This window comes from Nomascus leucogenys, chromosome 25 (genome assembly GCF_006542625.1).
Source record: "Nomascus leucogenys isolate Asia chromosome 25, Asia_NLE_v1, whole genome shotgun sequence".
Classification (NCBI taxonomy): Eukaryota; Metazoa; Chordata; class Mammalia; order Primates; family Hylobatidae; genus Nomascus; species Nomascus leucogenys.
The window spans coordinates 1,221,023-1,239,646 of NC_044405.1; the positions used below are offsets into that span (position 1 = coordinate 1,221,023).

The 18,624-nt window shown below is 36.7% G+C and overlaps 1 protein-coding gene across 2 annotated transcripts in view; it reads right to left on the minus strand.

Annotated features, from left to right (window-relative positions):
* NRIP1 (nuclear receptor interacting protein 1) overlaps positions 1-18,624 on the minus strand; it is a 105,241-nt gene that overhangs the window by 85,792 nt on the left and 825 nt on the right. The gene's annotated exons all lie outside the window — the stretch shown is intronic.

The following is an 18,624-nucleotide window of genomic DNA, read 5'->3' on the forward strand; positions in this document are numbered from 1 at the left end:
AGGAGCAACTCCTCATCGGTTCATGTTTTCTCATGAGATTATACAAATTCAGTCACATCTTCAGGCTCCACTTCTAATTCTAGTTTTCTTGCAATTTCCACCACATCTGCAGTTACTTCCTCCACTGATGTCTTGAACCCGCTAAAGTTATCCATAAGGCGTGGAAGCAGCTTCTTTCAAACTCCTATTAATGTCAGTATTTTGACCTCCTCCCATTAATCACAAATGTTCTCAATGGCATCTAGATTGGTGAATCCTTTTCAGAAGGTTTACAATTGCCTTTGCCCAGATCCATCAGAGGAATCACTATCTATGGCAACTATAGCTTCACAAGATGTATTTCTTCAATAGTAAGACTTGAAAGTTGAAATTACTCCTTGATCCACAGGCTACAGAATAGATGCTGTATTAGCAGCCATGAAAATTAACATTAACTTCCTTGTACATCTCCATCAGAGCTCTTGAGTGACCAGGTGCGTGGTCAATAAACAGTAATATTTCGATAGTAATCTTTTTTTTTTTTTTTTTTCTGAGCAGTTGGTCTTAATAGGGGGCCTAAAATATTCAGCAAACCATGCTGTAAACAGATGTTCTGTCATCCAGGCTTCTTCTTCCATTTATACAGCATAGGTAGAAGAGATTTAGTATAATTCTCAAGGGGCTTAGGATTTTTGGAATGGCCAAACATTGGTTTCCACGTCAAGTCACCAGCTGTATTATCCACTAACAAGAAAGTCAGTTTGTCCTTTGAGGTTTTGAGGCCAGGCATTGGTTTCTCCTCTCTAGCTATTAAGGTCCTAGATGGCATATTCATCCAACAGAAGGCTGTTTCATTTACACTGAAAATCTGCTGTTTAATGTAGCCATCTTCATCAATGATCTTACCTAGATCTTCTGGAAGCTTGCTGTAGCCTTCTACATCAGCATTAGCTGCTTCACCTTGCACTTTTATGTTATCCAGGCAGCTTCTATCCTTAAAATTCATGAACAAACCTCTGCTAGTTTCCAACTTTTCTTCTGCAGTTTCTTCATCTCCTCTCGGCCTTTGTGGAATTAGAGTGAGGGCACTGCTCTGGATTAGGTTTTGGCTTAAGGGAATGTTATGGCTGCTTTGATTTTCTAGGCAGACTACTAAAATATTCTCCATATTAGCAATAAGGCTATTAGTCCATTCTCACGCTGTTACGAAAAAATGCCCGAGATTGGATAATTTATAAAGGAAAGAGGTTTAATTGACTCAGAGTTCTGCATTGTTGGGGAGGTCTCAGGAAACTTACAATCATGGCAGAAGGTGAGGGGAAAGCAAGGCACCTTCTTCACAAGGCAGCAGGAAGGAGAAGTGCCGAGCAAAGGGGGAAAAGCCTCTTATAAAACCATCAGATCTTGGCCGGGCGGGATGGCTCATGCCTGTAATCCCAGCACTTTGGGAGGGCAAGGCAGGCAGATCATGGGGTCAGGAGACGGAGACCATCCTGGCTAACACAGTGAAACCCCATCTCTACTAAAAATCAAAAAATTAGCCAGGCATGGTGGCGGGTGCCTGTAGTCCCAGCTACTTGGGAGGCTGAGGCGGGTGAATGGTGTGAACCCGGGAGGCGGAACTTGCAGTGAGCTGAGATTGCACCACTGCACTCCAGCCTGGGCAGCAGAGAGAGACTTTGTCTCAAAAATAAATAAATAAATAAAATAAAATAAAATTAAATTAAATTAAATTAAATTAAAAAACCATCAGATCTCGTGAGAACTATCATGAGAACAGCATGGGGGTTAACTGCCTCCATGATTCAATTACCTTCCACTGGGTCCCTCCCAGGACACATGGGGAGTATAGGAACTGCAATTCAAGACAAGATTTGGGTGGAGACACAGCCAAACCATATCAGGCTGCCTTGTGTTCTCATCATTCATGTGTTCACTGGAGTAGCACTTTTAATTTTCTTCAAGAACTTTTCCTTTTACATTCACAACTTGGTGAACTGGCACAAGAGGCCTAGCTTTCAGACGAGCTTGGCTTTTAACATGCCTTCCCCACTAAGCTTAACCTTTTCTAGCTCTTGATTTAAATTAAGAGACCTACAACTTTTCCTTGCACTTAAATACTTAGAAGCCATTATAGGATTATTAATTGGCCTAATTTCAATATTGTTGTGTCTCAAGGAACAGGGAATCCCAAAGAAAGGGAGATGAGATGGGGGAACAGCCAGTCTGTAAAGCAGTCAGACCACACTGAACAAGTTCGCCGGCTGATATGGGCACAGTTCATGGTACCTCAAAACAATCACAATAGTAACGTCAAAGATCACTGATTACAGATCACCATGACATATATAATAATATGAAAAAGTTTTATATATTGTGAGAATTATCAAAATGTGACCACAAAGACACAAACTGAAAACATGCTGTTGAGACAATGGTACTTGCTCAATACAGGGCTGCCACAAACCTTCAATTTGTAAAAAACAAAATTATCTTCAAAGAGCAATAAAGTGAAGCACAATAAAATGAAGTATGCTTACACATCAGCAACACCAAAGCCACCCTACATCATTAACAGGGTATGTCACCTATGTGTATAAGTCAAAGATACCTAGAATCATAACTACGGGCAGCATGTTCCCAAAATCTTAGTTGACAGAAGGCATCTCCTCAAAATAGAGTTTATAACTATCAGACAAAAACAAACAGAACCTGAAGAGACCTCCAGGTGATTAAGGGAAAATAAAAAAGCATTATCATTTCCTATTAGGACATTACTTTTTTAGGAGCTAAATAAAAACATTACCAAATCATTTTATGTAATAAAATTTAACCTTATTTTGACCTTTCTCATAAAGCAAATAAACCTCTCTATCCAATAAGGTTCCATCTGAACTATGTAAGATGATAGGCAATACCTTAATTGCATTCATTTACATGACTTTGAAACTATTCTGGGCTGAAGTCACTGACTGCAAGGTCACAGAATACAAAAAAGTAGAATGTGTGTAATTTACCAAGGAGAAATGATCCACTTAGACAGTGTGGCAGCACCTTTTCCATCCTTCATTAGGGGATACTAAATGCTTAATGCAATCAACAGGTGTAGACATCTCCATTTAAAATATATCACACAAATACATACACACACACACGTATTCATTTTACAAATATATAAATAACACTAAAATATATATTTGAATAAGTCCATCATATATTATGGTTTTCTTCTTAAAATTAATCTGCCTAAATAGAGGTAAAGAACAATTCTATACCCTAATAGCATTTAGAATCAAAATACAATATAGGGCCATTATTTTCCCATTGTCTTGTAAAATCTCTAACACCTAATATTCAGGTTACAAAGCTATAGTTTTAGGAAAAGAATTTAAAACACAGGATGCCAAGTATGTTAAGAATACCTGCTTTCATTTTTTATAACCTAAACAAGAATATATTCAACTAATTTGCTTAGAGAAGCATAGTTTACATGTCTCAAATCCAATAATACTATATTAATAAAAGAAAAGAGGTACAATAGATTGACAGATTAACAATCATAGATTACAGGGGATAATGTGTATTCTCCAAAATCTCAAGAGTATATCAACACACACACAAAAAAGTTAACCCTACAAAATATTTCCCTTTAGCTTTGTAAAATGCAATTGTAACACAAACAAGATATTATTGGCACTTGAAGTTATTGGAGAAAATGGAAGGAAATCAAAAGAATAGGATTTAGGGTACTTTTTAAATGTTTATAATATTAGTACATATGCAGAATGTGAAGTATTTGTTTCAGGTTTAATACAACATCACCAAAAGATTCATTTAAGCAGTTTCCACCCATGAAATTAGGTAAATCTCTCACATTTAATTTACTATCCAAGCACTTTTACACTACTCAAGCCAATCTTTTGCAACTTACAAATGATTTAATGAAAGAGAAGCAATGATATTATAAAATTTATGCTTCTTCACCTTCTCTCCCTGTAGAGGAGGGCAAAACTTTTTTTACGTAAATCTATATTAGATCCAAATCATTTCAAGAGATGCTACTCCACAAAGAACACACGGATGGACACATATTTAATTAATATATTCCTAAATAAACTTCAATACATGATGTCACTTTGTCCTTTGTAAATGCGAAATAAAATTTCTCAATGTCTTTTTATAAGTTAAGCCAATTCACTTTGGATTAGCTTAGTTTTAAAATAAATGCATACATATACATAATAAAATACTAATTCCTATTATTATCTACATATAACTTTCAGAGACCACATCTTGGTATTTTAATTTTCTTTCTATAAGAAATAATTCAGGGTCAGACATGAAATATATAATCTGTGTAACTACGTAACAAGCAATTTATGGTTCACATGTTTTGACAAGGATAAGCTATTGAGACCAATCAGAACCTTCCAATGTGTTTCCAATGTTCTTGGCTACATTTCTATTTAAACTCAAACCTCAGGAAGAATATAATCTTCTGTTAAGATAACTTTTGTTTTTCTCAAACATTCTCTCTCTGCTTGTCCCAAAAGAATCAATCAATGCTTTATGTTCCTAAGTTCACTGATTATGAGGACAATTGAGATCTTTCCTTTCTTTGAATTTCAGAATATGTTGGAGCCAACTTCTATAACCACAACATAGTATTTGTGTATCTTCAAATGAGCTACATTCCAGAACTGAAAATGAACTATATTCACGGCATCGCACTTAACAGCTTGCAATGAAGAAAGAAATAGGTTAGAGTCTAAGTTCAAACACACTTCAAACTCATGTGACCATAGTAAATCCTACCCTTAAAGCAAGTACATATGTGTGTATTGTTTATGTTTCTTATTTTCTGTATATTATGATGGTTTTGACTCCTTTCTGGCTGGGAAGAGATTGCCCCTCTAGGGGCCAGCCAATGCTTAGAGAAGGCAAAGGACTCGGCGCACCTTTCACAGGCAAACTAACCAATCCACAGCCATACCTCCTCCACCTGACCCATACACCTAGGAGGCAATATTCCCCTGCCTGGTATCTACCAGGCAAACTAGGGATCACTCTTACAGTTTAGAGCTTGTATACCTACAACTTATTCAAAGCTACTATCATTATACACCTATAGCTTATTAGTAGTAGTAGCAGTAGCATTTACCTACAGCTAATGCAAACTAGCTAATCCTAAACTTGGTTACCCGCTCTGCCTTGCCTTTCCCACAGATACTCCAGAAAGGGCTGCAGCCTGGTCTCTCTTATAGCTCCTGCCCCTTTGGCCCCTGGACCAACACTGGGGCTTTCTCATGTGACCCTGAACGTCATGCTGTGCCTCCGAGAACTCATGAGTATAATAAACTTTGTTTTCCTGAGCCCCTCCTGTGTCTCCTTTTCACATGCACCTGACTGACCACATAAAATAACACAGAACTCTGTGTGTGTGTTCGCGTGTGTGTGCGCGCGTGCATGTGTGTGTGTCATTTTCATTTTATTTTCCCTTGTTCAGGAGGTCAATAAAAAATTATTACACCTTTAAAAAGAGGTACCTAAATAAACAAACCTACCAATTCTGTATGCAAAATTAAATCCTGGACTGGCAGTGTTGCTAAGATAACACTCAGAAAAGAATAATGTGACTGAAACTGTAAGGAACAGGTCAAAAACATTCCATTTAAAATGTGAACACCTGCTACAGAATATGTTAATTCACAAGTCCATCTAGGAAATATTTTTCTTCCTCCCTCACCTGTTCCCCCACCTATCTTGCATTCAACACCATAAACAGCAGTTATCCCCCATTATAAAACAGTTGACGGTTAAAACAATGAGCCAACCAAGAAAGTATAATATTCTATAACTGACATTTACTGCACTGGCCTTGGACTTCTAATCTTTACCAGACGGGCAGGCACACAAATCAATCCATCAGCTCATAAAGGTGTGCTTTTTTAACCTCTAAAACAGATGGGATTGGCCAGAAGTGTCTGGCATGTCAAACTGCTAATCACTGCTGCCCTTTGCACAAAATAACCCACTTAAGTTGAGGCATGGTTGCACTGTAACCGACATTAGTCTGTGGGAAACCCATTTAACTGTCACACACTCCTGCCACTCCTGCTCTCCCTTAATTAAGCCTAATGCCTTATGCTTTGACCTTTTGTTCTAGCCTATTAACCCTATCTAGTACAAGTTCAATTATGTTAAGCTAAAAACTTTGCTGTAAAATATTAAATGCCAAGCTCAAAAAATCATAAGGGACATCCTCTCAGCCCTAAGTTCTATTCACCCTGACGCTCAACACATTCGAAAGTAAAACCTCGCTTTCGAAGTAATGCTGCTACTGAAGCAAGGAGACGTTAACTGACTCACCCATTTCATAGCTTTTTCCATGGCAAAGCCTCACTAAAACCTATCTAATCCCTAGCTCCAATTCTTTAATCTCCATGGTGCTTCTGATTAATAGTTAAACCACCCGGAAGTGTGTTAAGGATAGTAACATTTTCACCCCAAACTATTATCCTTCGCCATCCTCTAGAATATGCTATGCAAAGAGGCCTAAAACAAAATAAACTGTGACTTCAGCAGCTGAGAAGTAATGATTCCTTTCCCCTCCCACACATCGAAACTTCCTATCCTATCCCCTCACTACTTTTTTTTTCCTTTTTAAAAGTAACAATGGTCATTGAGAACTACTAAATCCTGCAACACTCACAAGGTAGTATGTACAACAACCACAATATTCCCCCCGATACTTCACTGATGTATTAAATACAGCCAATGACTTAAACTACAGAAGGTAATTACAACTTGCTACTTATCCTCACTGGACAAATTCACGCAGCATTATCTTTTCAAATACGTCTTTTTTACACCTATATGCATACGAATTGCTGTTCACATTTACCAGAGTTCCAAAAAACAGAACCAAAAACACTTCCTAATTCACTGTAAAATAAAACAAAACGTAGTCCAAACTAACATGCTATCATTAAAGATATTTTAGTTTTACCACAGTGATGTATACTGTTATTTTTCCTTCCATTTACTTCATACAATTAAAAAAAAGGTTCTTACCACTCTCACTGTGACACATAAACAACTTAAAGATCAGTATCATAAAACAAAATTTGAATTTCTGAGTGGTATAAAGAAATCCATATTAATGTTAGATTTTCAAAAGATTTAAAGTCAGATTTTAATTTTACTTTTGTTGACTGCCCAAAGGCCCATTTTTACCTATTCTCAATATTAACAAATATTGTCAGCTTTTGCCTTTAGCAACCCTAAACTTTACAGTTTTAAAGTAACATGCCATTAAACAGAATATACAATGATTTTGCAAAAGCAAGATCAGAGTACTGCCAAAACAATGAATAATCTCAATGAGACAATTTATTAAAGGAGGAAAAAAGAGAACGAGAGTTTAAAATTCGCAGTGAATGTGTTTGTGTTGTTAGAATGATGCCTGCAAAGGAAAGCATTCCTTGGCATTATCGGGAAGAATACCCACGGATGTGTAAAATGTAAAATAAATAGATCGATGTATGGTCAAAGCTAAGCAAACACTTGTATCAGGGGCAACTACCAGCAACTTTAGTTTTATTCTCCCTTTTCATCGCAAAGGAGAATACTGTTAATTTCAATCGGATGTCATGCCTTAGCTACAACTTTTAGTTTATGAAATAGAAATTAAGTTTGGGTGTCTGCTGAGGAAACCAACAGTGGGAAATTCACACTCACAACTAATTTATAGAAATTCACGCATTTCTATAACACACCGACTGACACTAATGAACCATGAGGGAAAAAGTTGTTCAGGAATTCAGGATAAGTAAGCACTGGAGGAAAGTACACAGTAGAACACAGTGCATAAATAGTAAATGTGCTCATTTTTCTGCCCTTTTACTTCATACATTAGTCCATTAGCTTGTTCCTTTTTGCTATGATTTACAAGCAGGCGAATACACAGAAATACGAGCCAAAAGAAATATACTGTCAAACACTCATAAAGTTACCTTTGTTAAAAAAACAAAAAACAAACAACTTTGTCTTCACAAAGCAAGAAACTTGGTTAAAGTTATTTTAAGAACATCTGTTAAAAATCAATGTTATAAATATATATCCATATAATTTATTTATTTTTATTAGCATTTTAAAATAAATTTCTCGTCTAGAAATCTCTGAGCTCCATTTCAAAATAATTTTATTTTCTGTCTCTTACCAGCAGTTATTAATGTAGTTGAATATGACTCTTAGAAAAGAGTCAGGAAATTCACCTTTAGTGAAGAGCAAATCCTAATTTTTAAGGCATAGAAGGGCTTCATATACTACTTAATCCCATAACTTACTAAGTTCTGAATCATCAACTGTTCTTGATACCCTCTTAACTTTTAAGGTTACTGCACACCAAAGTTAACTCTAGATGTGAAATGTTAAGATTTCCACCTTACCAAGCTGTCAAATCCAAGGCAGTTAAGTGTGCCCAGCTGGTGGGTCCTTTTGACTACAGAAAGTGATGCTAAGGAAACTGCCTAGTAGGCTCCAGAAATATATTTATTCATTTCCTTACAAAAAGAATGTTGTCCCCAAAGATTTTGCTAAACATGTTTTCTAATATATTATAATTTGTGTATTACTGAAGAAATGTAATATTACAAAACAAATTATTTCAAGTACCAATTAATTATAATGTCACTAACAGTCAGTTTCACTTTTTCCCTCATAATTAGTATGCCTGGAAAGAAGATGATACATTTTAAGGAAAAAATATTATTCCTCCCCGTCTCTACTAGAAGATACAAAAAATTAGCCGGGCGAGGTGGCAGGCGCCTATAGTCCCAGCTACGCGGGAGGCTGAGGCAGGAGAATGGCATGAACCCAGGAGGCGGAGCTTGCAGTGAGCCGAGATCGCGCCACTGCACTCCAGCCTGGGCGACAGAGCGAGACTCCGTCTCAAAAAAAAAAAAAAAAAAAATTATTCCTTTTAAAAGTCCTAATTTAAACGGACTAAGGAAAAAATGTGAAGAGCTTCCATTATTCATAAGTTACACATAATAATTAACAACTGCTATGCATAAATACATAAAGGTTCTACTGCTGAGCCAAATTTTGCCAGTGGTTGCGACTGGTACAGTTCAATTCAACAAATGCTTATAGACATCCTTCTGTGTGCCAGACACTTACAGGACCAACAGTACACTGATGAATAAGCTCCTATTCATGGAGTTCTACCAAGGAAAACGGCTATAACACAAGTTTAACTTTTACAATCAGGGTGTACACAAAACTGTGAAAGAAAATCGGATCTTGCTAGAGGCGTGGGGACAGAAGTAAGCCTACAAACTCCCTTGCCCACTGTCCCATGAGGGAGAATATTCCTTTCCAATGTTTCACCAAGGTCAGGAGCATGGCCAGTGTGTGGTCCATGAAAAGGTCTACATATAGGTTTCTTCTCTCTTGCTCTCTTTTCTAGGGGTGTAGACCAAGGTGCACTTGGTTCATGGCATATTATCACCACTGGTCCACACAGTGCCCCCTCATCTTATTTGTTACCTTTCTCAAGAAAACAGGAATGGGGTCCATAACCTTTGAGATATGTTTCCAGTTGAACCAAGAGACCCAACCACCTACATTAATGGTGTTGGAATACTACTCATCAGTAAAAAGTAGAGCTGGCCTGTGAGTGTTCTGGTCAACTAAAGGTATCTGACTGTCTTCATCTACAAATAAACAGCGAGTCTCCCTACTTCTTTTTAAATAAAATTCCAAATGTATGTAACATGTAAAGCAATGCCACTGAATGAACATGTACATAACTGTACTCTTCTTTTTTTAAATTCTCAGCCTGGAAATTACATTTCAAGTACCAGAATATTCAACTAATCCTAAGACTTTTATGAAGACCATGAGAAGAAAATAAGGTACTAGAACAAAAGTGATGCAGCCAGCCATTTCTCATTTCACCTCTCAAGACCCGGTTCTTATTATTATAGATCCCTTCTCGGGGTTAGTTTGGATTTTACTGCAGGCTCCATCACCAAAGGTTATTAACTATTCCTTAACACCTGGTACACAAACCCCTCTTTCTGAGACTGCTTTGACAAAAACAAACAAAAAAGTGTGAAATAAATCAAGATTTGACTGATCATCCTAGATCTACCCAACTGCTAGCTGAATGACTTTCAAAATGTGTTTAAATTCTAAAGGACTCGATTTTTTCCTCTGTAAAATGCAGATAGTAACTGTTTTGGACATTGTAACTTAACGGCAAAAACAAAAACTACAGGAAGATAAGTAATTATTGACCCCATTGTATCACATGGATCCCCTGGCAATTAAAAAAAAAAAGATGAACAAGATATTAAGAAATAAAAAGGAAAATAGAGTAAAGACAAAACAAAAATAGAGAAAGAAGGAAACCCAAGAGGAAAGAAAATGGCACATAAGCAGCAAATGGTAGCATTTTATCATTACTTTATTTATAGTCTACACTAATTGTGTGCTCTTCCACACATAAGATGCATCTAAAAACCAACTTGTTTGATAAATGGAGGGAGGACAAGGTGCCTCTAAGATAGGTGTGCTTAAATCCAGAGCAGCCATAGCTTTTATCAAATTCTCTTCCAACCTGAAAAATCTAACGATTCTATGAAATCACTTCAACTCGTGAAAGCCCAAGCAAAAGAAGTTAAAAAAAAAAAAAAAAAAAAAAAAAAAAGAAAGAAAGAAAATGTGACTTTGACTCAGGTCAGTCAAGTATTACCAGGATAGATAAAAGTAGATTTTTAGCAATACAGTGAACAATGGGTTTTGCCACAATAATAGCAAACATCCAGATATTGGAAAGGAATCAGATGGTAAATTAAAAAAAGACTGTTTTCAATCCTTGTATTTGGCATCACATAGATTCAGTGTATTTTAATTCATTTTTTTTTTTTTTTAAAGCATGGATCAGTTAAGGAAAGAATGTAAGTTCATTCTGATCTTTAGGAAGACATTCTTCCCCCCATATTGTTCACTTTGACAATTTCTCTTTTTTCTTATTTGGCCAAAATAAAATGTATTCTCTAAACAAAACATAGATGTTTCCTTTGCAGCTTTTATACAAATCTCTTGCTTTTCCCACATGATTTGGCAACTCAAAATCCAAAGCACCCTAGAAAATATTATGTTTACGAGTCTTATTATTCATCCTTGTGTCTCCAACATAGTTTCAATTTGACTATACCTTTCAGTGTATAGGGAACCACTCAGCTTGAATCTTTTAGGTTCAAAATTCCGTAAATTTTAAATGAGGCAAGTAAAAGGAGGTGGAGAAGCTCCTAACTCCATTTCTTATGGCTTTAACAATAAAAGCACGTACCTGGTATGTACTTAAAAATGTACTATGTGCCACAAAGCTCCCCAACTCAACAATCTCCCTCCTGACACAGTCTACTCTCAAAATAAAGTCAACTACTCCTCATCTCTCTACTTCCACTTCCTTCCAATTCACAAATGCATTGTTAATTTCCTCTTTGTATTTCAGAGACCAGTTTATCAGCACAGCATAGTCTTTAACAAAATTGTTGTGAGTGAAGATAGGGTAATTAAAAAAAAAACCATGTTAAGAACTGTTAATAGTCAAGAGTTGTAACTTTTCACCAGGAAGAGCTATGGTTCTGAATTTGCTACAGCCGCTCCTTGAAGTGGACAAACATAATTAGCCTTGGGAACACTCAGTTTAAGACCATGACAAGCTATTTTAATGAATTATATAAAGAAACATAGTTGCTTTCACTGCCTCAAATAACACTGCAGTAATTCTGTGGTACACTTCACAAGAGTTAGCATTGGAGGGAAAAGAGCCTGTGCGGCAGCCCTTGGTGACTACATTTCCCTCCAGTGCAATGCAGGCAGCAGGACATCAGCGCTTTGAGAACTAGCATAAGCTGCTGCAGAATCATCGACTGGCAACAATGTGCCTTCCCAGAGAGCCTGGTCTTGGAGAATCCAGGCTATGAGGCTTGGAAATGCTGCATGAGTTTTATGGCTACCAGGTTGGGAGCAAGGTTTTTTAACGGCTTCCTGAGAAAAAGATGGCAACTGGTTTTTTCTTCAAACAGTGGCATATTCTTAAAGAAAATCAAATTATCAATGAAAGCCATGTGACTGACCGCAGGCAAGTTAACTACTCTTGCATTTCTCAGACTAGGTTTCCTTATCTCTAGAGAAAATGATACCTATATGTCACAGGGGAATTAGAAGAGATTAAAAGACAAAATGTGTGTAAAGCTTCCAGCACAATGTCTGGCACAAAACGGTTGCCCCAAAAAGTTCAATACTCTTCCTTTCCCTGCTCCCCCTCCCAACAAAACAGGAAAAGGCAACAGGCAAGTAACTAAACAACTTCTTAATATTCCAAGTTTCTACCCAATCATCTCTTCTTTTAAAACCACAGGCTTGAAATCTTTACTGTTTACTGTCAACAACAGCATATACTGCTGTATAGTCAGAATTTTAGAATTTAGAAATCAAATATAACCCCCTTATTCAACAGATGCTGCCGGGGGAGATAAAAGGGCTTTCCCTTTATCTGTATCATCTTGATTTAGTAGCGGAACCTAAACTTGAAAAATAAACATGGAATAACAAAACAGGAATACTTTTAACACGTTTTTCAAAAATCAAACCTGAGCCTACATGACCCATTGTGCAAACAGTCCCTTTAGGAGAAAAACTGCAACTGTGATTAATTTCTCTCAAGAATATTTCTTATTTCCCATCTGGAGAGTTTCACATGTTTCCAAACATATTTTCTTGATGTCCTACATGTTATTGTGTATTCTGTCCTTCCCTTGTTTCTTTTCCAGTGTATAAATCTATTGCTCTATTATAGATTATTATAATATAAACTCATAAATTCAGGAATTTAAAAAATCTTCAAAAGCATGCTTCTCAGAAATCATTGCAATCTGTTAAACACTTGCTATCTCTCAGCTTCTAGATAGATTCCTCAAGAGAGAAGTCCTTTTTTCATTCTGAACTTCTAATTCTCAAATTTTGATTGTGTCCTGTTAGTTACCAAACACACCATTATACTATTACTCTCACTTCAATATTGTACATAAACAATTTCCCATCTTACTAATGAAATGCTTTTTTAAAGCAGTAACATATTTAACATGTGCACGTTATGAAGAGTACAGGCAAACTCAACTATTAAAAACATGTAACTATAAGGAAAGCCATCTGAGTCACTCTATGTGGCTACAGCTAAGCTTTTCTCTTAAGTATCTAAAGCAAATCACCAGACCTTTACCTAGTACCCTCACATAGCTAGATAAGAAAGTAAAAGTAAAATAATGAAAGCAGACTCTAAACAGCAGAAGCTCCAAACGCCTTAGTTTCTCTGTTGTGCTCAATCCTTTAGCAAATTACAGGCTTGAAAACAAGGAGTAGCTCTGACTATCACTTAACAAGTGACTAAGGAATGACTTTGTTAATTAGAAGTCCAAGGGTGAGAGGCTCCTTTCCACCAAAGCTCTGAATAAACACCAACATCAGGTCAACCAGAGCTGTCTTGGTCTCAGGAGTAGCTTAAGCTGATGACTCAAATTCCCAGCAGGATTCTAGTTTAATATTTATTGAAACTCTGAGCTTAGTCACACAGTGACTTGGAATTTAAGGCACATGGGGTCTCTTCTTTCCATCCTTAAAGATATTTTTGCTAAGTGACACAAAGTTAAAGAGGCAAGATGGGTTTTAATTTAGAGTTTTTATTCCCTGAGGTGTAAGAAGTTAAAATTTTATTTTCTAGGGAGAGTGAACCATACTAGCTCTGAATTTCAAACACAACTATTAACTCTGTCAGAGAATTCTATTATCAAGTTTTACAAAACTGTTTATTATTATTATTATTTTTTGCTACCCCAGCCCTAGTATTGAAAATGGAAAGAAGGAAGGGGGGGAAGGAGGGAAGGAGAGAGGGAGAATGGATGAATGGATGTATGTCACAATCACCTTTCTAGCCAAAGTTGCAACACATGCTGGAGTTCTTGAAATTATTTCAACCAAAAAAAGAATCACAGGACTCATAATTTGTTTAGCAGGTAATTAGTCACCCCATTATCTTCAAGAACAATCTATCTTAGAAGTGTATATAGCTTTTTAAAAAATCTTAATACTAAGAGGATCCTTTTTTCATAACCCCAAAGAGTGTTTTCTTCCTCTATTTTTGAGTTGCCAGCCTTCTCAATTCTTTAAATCTGATTCACATTATACTACTTTCAGAGTTCTAGGCTAAATGTTTATCCCTAACGTGATTCAAGGTATTAATTTCAACAAAATACTAATATAATGATAAAGTGTATCACATTTATTTTTAACTCTTTCCTATTCTTCTGTTTTAAGAACTTAAGGAAAACTATTTTATGTTTCGGGTGCATTTTGATAAGCTAAAATACCACAACTTTTGTAATTCTTCATTTGTAATATTTGCAAGATAGTGTAGGGATCAATTTGCATTTCAAGGTTCATGATATAGAGTATGTACCCTAACAGTGAGAAAAGTTAGTATAAATTCCTACTCATCTCAGTTTCTATATTTATCGCAACAAATTAAAACTGCATTTCATAACTCATAGTAAAACAAAAGGCAAGTTCTGTTCTAAATAAACTCCAATCTTCAGAATCCTATACATTCAGTATCCATCAACCTGAACACTAAATTTCAAGAAAAAACAACAGATGGGCATCCATATGATAGTTTGCAAAGAAACCCTGATAAGACTTCAGGAGTTTCTGTGGTCTCTATTTTCCCCCTACCATGAATCATAGGTGATGTGCTTTAAAATAAAGTATTCTTTCTGCAGTTATTTACATGTTTATCTTTATCAGAGATCCTATAAAAGAATTATCCAGTTCACCACCCAAACTTTAGCACTCAGAACATGGTTTTCCCTGTTGATGAAGACCCTTGGAAAATTCCAGATCTTAAAAGATTAAAGAAAATGTGATCTAGCATTAATTCATTTTCCTCCAAAGTGTAACTCCTGATTCCATGCTGGTACCCAATTTTGATCCTCTACTTTAAAGACATCTCAGAGACATTCAAAACAAAGTGTGAACATGCACAAAATGGGAACTTGTTGTTTCTCTCCCTCAAACAACCACTATTTATATAATATTGCTGGCCTCATAAAAGAGAATAGAATCCATTACCATCAGCAATTCATGTCTCTGCTTCAGCATCAGATGCAAACAGGATACGGAAACTAGATCTCTCTCCTCCATTTACTTTTTGTTCATTCCAACCTCTCGACATAATCTGCAGTTCCATTCCAATGGCCTGTTTCATCATCTGACACTCCTGGTTTTTACCTTCTCAAGTCTTAGTGACCATACTGGTGTTACATTTCTCTAATTGTTGTGTTATCTAAATACTACAGGATGAGCTTGCTCATTCCCCCTCCCCCAAAGTCCCTGAAAAAACTACAACTCGAGGAAATGCAACTTGAACCTTTTTGGTTCACAGATTCAAACTCATATCCTGCAAGAACCTAGCATATCTTGTTGAAAATTTTCTTCGACTTTTCAATAGTAGTCAAGATTATTTTAATGAAAATATTTCTCCAGTTGGAAGACATAGGTATACAGGACTTTGCTAGAACGGCAAATGCTTTTTCCCAGTCTTCGTCCATGTAACAGTAAATCATTATTAAACAAACACACAAAACAAAACCCACTCTGATTGTGTATCAATACACCTTAAGGGGCACGAAGGGAAAAGTACAAGAGCGAAGAAACTTCTCCCTAACCACAGCCAAGAAGGAACGCTGCAACTAAGGCACTTTTCATGGAAGAAAATATCCAAAGATCTAGACACTGTTTATTTTAGAAAAGGGGAAGAAAGTAAGGGAGGGAGGGAAATGGTAGGGAAGGGACTACAACTCCTCTTCTCTTACTAACCTACATTAAAAACTAATTGTATCAAGCAATCTCAAATGCGAAAAGCAAAACTGACCCTATCACAATTTAAAGTGAATAATGCTTTCCTTGACAAAAATTCGGTATTTTAAAGTTATTCTGAGCAAAATTATCTTTTAACCTGATACACCAAACTATTACTGCTTTTCAAACAACAGTTACAACATGAGCTTTTAAGTTTCTTACATTCTTTACGTTTTAAAATTAAAAGCCAAATTCCTTTAACCTCATATATCCTAAGCCACTCTGATTTAAAATTACTTCTATGTCATTGTCTTCTAGCATTGGTCTGCAATAGAATCTGTGCAATTAACAATAATCTTCCCTCTGATCTTTCTAGAGTCAAGGATGGCATATCTGCTTATCTTATTTGTTCCATTAGATTGGCATATTTTGCCTCATCTGTCACCTTCTATCAAACTCTGCTTTCAGATATGCGTTAATTCATTTTTAGTTGTCCTCAATGTTCTAAAATAGTGATGTTTGACAGAATTAATACAGTGCTCTAGTTCTTTCTGTTCAACTGGTAATTAATTAAAGATCTTGGAGGCCATCTTTCTCTCAGGCTACACCACTTAAAGGAGGAACATTACTTCCTCCATGGACAACGTGATAAGCCACATGGCAACAAAGCTGCCTCCCTAAGGTCTCTCATTTAATAGACTGCTTTACCGCATATAAACTACCAGCAAAACAGATTATCACTTTAATTCACATTGATTTTACTTTTCATATCTCTAAACCACAACTGTGTCATGGGCTGCGTTCTCTCTTAACTTCCGAATTTCCAGAACTTCTGTAGTTGTAATGCTCTCCTGTATTTTTGCTTTTGTTTCTTCTGGACTTCAAAAAGTTCTAATGGCATCTGATTTGGAAGATTTCTTGAATCTCTGATAACGACGCAGAAGTCTTTAAGCAATCAGAACTGCCTTGGTGCACAAACTGAAAACTCCGTTTTAAAATCTTTTGAATTAACATCTTCTGGAGAATAGCCCACTCAACTTGATATGTCATAATTTTCCATTCTAAAGGTGGCACGGATAATTTAAATTGGCACTTGCTATTTATTACTTAAATAATTGTTCTCTTGGATGGCCTTTTGAAAGCTAGTACTTCTTAATCATTTTCGACTATATCAGAACTGTAACAGACATGTCAATTTAAGCAAACTTCATGAGCAATAAACTAACAAACAGACTCTAGGTGGTGGTATAGGTTATTTTTTATCATGATGTTTTGCACTTATAACTGCAAGAGTCAGAAAAGCCTTTAGTCTCTTCACACACTTCTTTAGTGCAAAGTTAACAATATTTTAGGGTGTTAAAATTAGCAAAATCCAAGTTCTGCAGAGTTTGGAAATGCATGTAAAACAGGCATTAAACCTGGTTTTCAACTAACTTCCCACAGGCATTAAACCTGGTTTTTCAACTAACTCATTTGAATAAAATCAACAACGAACAGTCCTTTTTTTTCTCTCTCTTATGTTCTGATGTTTATTTTACTCACACTCCTAGGGCACTTTTAAAGGTAAGTTTGGAAAGAGGTCTTTCTCCACCACAGGATGAAACAGACTAGAGCAACCAATCCTACAACCTGCAGGGCAGTAGCCGCTCCACTAATTGATTCTCCTTCTTTGTCTCTAGGAACTATGCCCAGGCAGAAAAAAAGTTACTACAGGTGATGAAGCCAGTGCTCCCTGAACCAAATAAACCCTATCGACGTTACGGAACTGCTGGGCAAAACTAGAACAACTCACTCACTTGGAAGGTGAAAAATACTTCAACATACTCCAGGCAGCAACCGACATTTAGGGGCCAGGCAGATGAAACACCATTTGTTTAAAAAGTCTATTATTTCACTGTCTCTTCAACAAAGGTGGAAAACTGATGATTAAACACTGAATAATGCCACCCACTTACTAAACCTATGATTCACTAATAAGCAGGTTCAATGCAATTCATAACTTTAAAGAATGAATTACCGAAGCCCCTTGCTTCACAAATTCCCCCAAGAAACAGAGCATTCATCACATATAACCCGACAACCATTTTTACTATGGACACCTACAGATGGCTTCTCTTCCTCTAAGGACACAATTTCCTTCACAATCCCACATGTAATCATTTACAATACCAGAAACAAACTCCAACTCAATTCCACCAACTGAGTTTTTAAAAATCCTTGTGCCTAAGAACGTCTTTTTTCCCCAAAGTAAAATGTGCCGTTAAAAAATATTTTTAAAACGCAAAAGCGCTTATCATTCCGTACTTCTTTTACTACCTTCAGCAGCCAATTATTGACGTGATAAAAGGTAGAAACTCCTGGAATGCTTCGGAGATCAACATGTGTCACAGACTCCCAGCCTGTCCGCCTCTAAGACACAGTTGGTTCCTTTGTTCCTTCAGACTGAACACCAACTCTTGATTAAAATTGGGAAACTACTTTGGAAGGGATTGGAGGGTCTGCAGAATACGTCCACGGAAACCTTCATAAAACAATATTCAATAGCAATAAGGTGGACACAGAAGAAGGGAGAAAAGGCAGCCTCCCGACTTCCACCGGCTCACCCTAAATGGGAGCCGGCCCCTGGCTCCTGGTAAAATGATGGCTGAGGCCTCGGGTCCGTGAGCCTCTCCATTGGGAGGGGACGGCGAGTGCGGGCAGAGCGGGCCCGGGGTC